The following is a 4,806-nucleotide window of genomic DNA, read 5'->3' as shown; positions in this document are numbered from 1 at the left end:
CGACACTTGTCCGCCCTAATCGATGGCCAACCGCGAATGGTCGTTGCACTCTCTGACAACACCCAGCAATTAGCTGTTTACATTGTTTAACACAGCCACAGTATATTAACTGTTAGGTTCAACTGCCTCACGTTTAATTTGCAACAACCAATGTATTATTTTAGAGAGAAGATGACAACGGGACCACAAAAACTTAAGCAAAATACCACGCAGCACTCCTGGCACCCCTCATTCAAAACTGGAGTTTCCATTAATGTACTTTCAGCTAGGGATGACGGTTACATCTACATCATACTCCGCAAGCCATCTAATAGTGTGTGGCGGAGGCTACTTTTATACCATTAACTGAGCCTTATAAGCCTGTTCCACTCGTGAATAGAGCGTGGGAGGAATGATTGTCGGTAAGCCTCTGTACTGGCTCTAATTTCTCGAATTTGCTCCTCGTGGCCGTTACGCAAGACGTATGTATGTATGTGTGTTTTGGGGGGGGGGGAGGGGATGGGGGAAGTAATATGTTGTCCGACTCTTCCCGGAAAATGCTCACTCGAAATTTCAGTACTAAATCTCTCCGCGATGCACAACGCCATTCCTGTAACCTCTGGCATCTCCGTAACGCTCTCGCGGCGGGTAAACGATTCCGTGACGAAACGCCCCGCTCTTCGTTGGATCTTCTCTATCTCTTCTATCAGTTCTACCTGGTAGGGATCGCAGACAGAGGAACAGTACTCAAGAATCGGTCGAACGAGCACCTTATAAGCCACTTACTTCGTGAATGAATTACATTTCTTTAAGATTCTTCCTATGAATCTGAGTCAGGCATCTGCTTTTGCCACTATTTGTTTTATGTGGTCATTCCACTTAAGGTCATTCTACATAGTTACTCCTAGATATTTTGCGGTAGATTCCGGTTTCCAGCAGTTTGTCATCAACAGTGTAGCCGCACAGTAGTGGATTTCTTTTCCAATGTATGCGTAATATATTACATTTATTTACTTTCCGGATCGACTACCAGAACCTGCACCATCCATCAATTCTCTGACGGTCATTCTGCAAATCGCACTATCTTTTGGTTTTGCTACTTTGTTATACGCAGCCGCACCATTTGTGACCAGCCTTAAAGAGCATATGACACTTTCTAGTAGATCATTTATACATATTGCAAACAATAACGGCACTATAACACTTCCTTGGGGTCTTCTGGAAATTATCTTTACATCTGTCGATTTTGTTCCGTTAAGAGAGACGTGTTGAGTTCTGTTTGCAAGGAAGTCATGAATCCAGTCGCAAATCTGTTCTAGTACTAGATAAGCTGGTTTTTTTTGTTTTTTTTGTTTTTTTTTTTTTACTAAACGCCAGTGCGGGACGGTGTCAAATGCCTACCTGATGTCAATGTAACAACCTGAGCGCCGTTGTCTACGGCACTGTTAAAATGGCTCTATGGAACTTAACATCTGAGGTCATCAATCCCATAGACTTAGAACTACGTAAACCTAACTAACCTAAGGACATTACACACATCCATGCCCGAGGCAGGATTCGAACTTGCGACCGTTGCAGCAGCGCTTGGCCACAGCGGCCGGCTCTCTACGGCGCTGTGGATCACATGGAGGAGCAGAGCGAGATGAGTTCCACAGGATCTCTGTTTGCGGAATCCATGTTGATTTTCATAGAGGAGATTTTCGCTCTCGAAAAACGTCATAATTCTTGAGCATAAAATATGTTCCATAATTCTACAACTGATTGACGTCAACGATATAGATCTACAATTGTGTACATCTGTCCTAAGGCCCTTCTTAAGAAAGGGAATGACCTGCGCTTTCTTCGAGTCGCTAGGCATCCTTCGTTGCTCCAGCGATCAACGATAAGTTACTGCTAGAAGATGAGAAAATTCTTTCGCATAATCTTTGTAGAATGTTACCGGTATCCCATCTGGTCCTGACGCCTTTCCTCTACTAAGCGATTGTAGTGTTTCTATTCTGCAATCGGTTATCTCAACATCTGACATACAGTAGCGGGGACTTATGACCTCAGATGTTAAGTTCCATAGTGCCCAGAGCCATTTGGTAGCGGGGACCCATTCCTAGTGCCTTCCAAACTTTCATGCCCATATCTAATCTCCCTTGCATGAGCCGTTTCGCTATGACGGATGCTGCTGGTTTCGTTGCAGGCTTGGGAAGTGGAGAATAGTTGTAGGTTGCATGCAGTGAAGTTGTTCCTCCAGGTTCTTGTCTAAGGCAGTGTGGGATTTATAAGGAAATCGATTACATCGTCCTTTCTAGAAGAAGTCCTTAAAAGTGTGCACCACCTGCTCCACCTCGACATTTAATTGAGGATGAAATGAAACTTTGGAGAGATGGTGTATGGTGTGTTGAGTGCAAAAGTGCACAAAGGGTACAGAGGTGAAATGGGGGTCTGTTATCAGCCATATTTGCCTTTGGGTGACCTTTAGTCGTGAACAACTGCGCAAGCGCTTAAACGTCACTTGTGTCAATATGGAATGAATGAGTCTTGGTGACATATGAAATCGTTGAGAAAGAGGCCACGGCGATTACCCTAATAGAGCTGAGCAAAGTGCCCACAAAGTCTACAAGAACTTCGTCCCAAGTGAGGTGTGGCGCTCGATTCTGTCGTCAGTGGTCCGGTTTGCGACTCTTGCATGCAGAACTGGCTGGCTGGTGGTATGCGGAAAGTCGGAGAGAGGGCGCGAGTGGTACGTCGGCAACGAGTGAGGCCACAGGATATAGAGGGGGTGCCGCTCTGTGAGAAAGAGAGGCAGGGAGGAGCGACAACCTTCAGGTGCTGATTTCCGTCCAGAACTTCTCGGCAACCCATGTGGTCGATTCCACGCGCATGTTTAAATGTAAAGGACAACGTCCTGCACTGCTAGTGGAGCTTATGGACAAGAATTCTACCATTTGTTGATGCATAATAAGCCGCCCCTTAAGACAGTCAATGTTTTTTTTTTTTTTTTGCCTTTGAGTGTGTACTCAGTTTAGCCATCGGTAACACATAGTGACAATGTATACATAATTGAATAAACAAATAGAGAAATGCATATTTACACGAATAAAAAGCTTAACTGTTACAGTTTTGTACATAATGTTTTAAAAATTGAATTGAATTGAATTGGAAAATAATTAAAAGTGTCTTGGCTTACAATTCACACCACTTCTGAAATATCTTCATCAGCAAGACATATTTATAATTTATGTACACCGTTAAAACCTACAAATTGTAACCAGTACTCTTGATGAAGTTAACTATCACTTTATATAGACGAACGCCTTTAGTACACAAAAGAGAAGAAGCTGATTGAGGAAGATGGTAGCCCATACTCAGCAATGTCTTCTGAAAGACCAACCGTTCACGGTCAAATTTGGGGCTCATAAATAAGATGTGGTTGACATCAGCTTCCGACTCAGGATCACACTCACATGCTGGTGAACTGTAAACGTTGATCCGATGTAGATGTTGTGGGAAAGAGGCATGATTGAAGCGGAGTCTTATGATGGTAGAAATCGTGGATCGGTCCAGATGTGTCCTCATGAACCACGGCTGTGAAGGAATCCGAAGTTGTAGCACTGCGTAATAACCGCCTTTTGTCTGTTGAGAAACGTTCCACATTTCCTGCCATTGTTGCCTTGCGTGATCCTTGACTTCACGTAAGTAGTCTGTATAAGGAAGGTGCAGATCCAGGACGGTGCCTAAGGTTGCCGCTTGTTTGGCTAATGCATCAACTTCATCATTATAGAGGATACCAGAGTGGGAAGGTACCCACAACAAATGGATCGTCCGGCCCGTGCGTGTGCTGCGAATATATTCAGATATCATATCCAAGATATAACTGTTGGTTGTTTTGTTCCATCGACTGTACTGAATGTTTTTAAGAACGCTTTGCGAGTCAGATACTATCAATATCTTGGGGAAGGAAGTGCTAGAGACAAACTTAAGTGCTTCCAAAACTGCCACTGTCTCCGCCGTAAAAATAGAAGTGCTCGTAGGCAGTTTGAAGGTTTTGCGGATCTGGATCCGAGGGCAGAAAAAAGCGCATCCTGTACACTCTTCTTGCGGAATTTTGGAGCCATCGGTATTTACACAGAGAAAACCCGGCCATTGTGCTTGAACGAGACGATTGAAGCCAACGTTGACGTTAGTACTGTCCAGCCAGGTCGTACTTAAATAATGGACTGGGATCTGGGAGCAGAGCATTTGAAAATCATATTCAAAAACAGCTAGATGCGCTGAACGCCGTATAGAATGTATGACAGGTGACCAAGTGTCAAAGCTGGCACAAACGGCTGGCACTTTATTCCTTCTGTGGGATGCAATCCACAGTCGATAAATGCAGTCCCTACTTTGATAGACGGAACTGTCCATAATGGCCATGCCTTGAATGTAGAATTTGTCCGATAACATTTGGCGCCTAATGCTCAAGGGCATCTCCCCTGCTTCTATTAAAAGGGCGTTGGTGGGCGTCGATCGCATGGCTCCAAGACAGGTACGAATGGCTCTATATTGAAGAGTATCTAATTTGGAGAGATGAATCTTTGACGCAGTGTGGTAGAATTGACAGCCATAGTCCAATCGAGATCGAATCATCCCTCGGTACATGGTGAGTAAAACACTCTGGTGCGCTCCCCACCAGACACGAGTGAGTGATCTGATTACATTTAAACCTTCTTCACACTTGGTAACGGTGGATCGGATGTGGGGCGCCCAGCTTAACCGAGAGTCAAAAATCATCCCCAGAAATCGAGCGTGAGATTTATTTGGAAGGTGTACTTGCCACAGGTAATGTGATCTTCA

Source organism: Schistocerca nitens, chromosome 4 (genome assembly GCF_023898315.1).
Source record: "Schistocerca nitens isolate TAMUIC-IGC-003100 chromosome 4, iqSchNite1.1, whole genome shotgun sequence".
Classification (NCBI taxonomy): domain Eukaryota; kingdom Metazoa; phylum Arthropoda; class Insecta; order Orthoptera; family Acrididae; genus Schistocerca; species Schistocerca nitens.
This window is presented reverse-complemented; position numbering follows the sequence as displayed.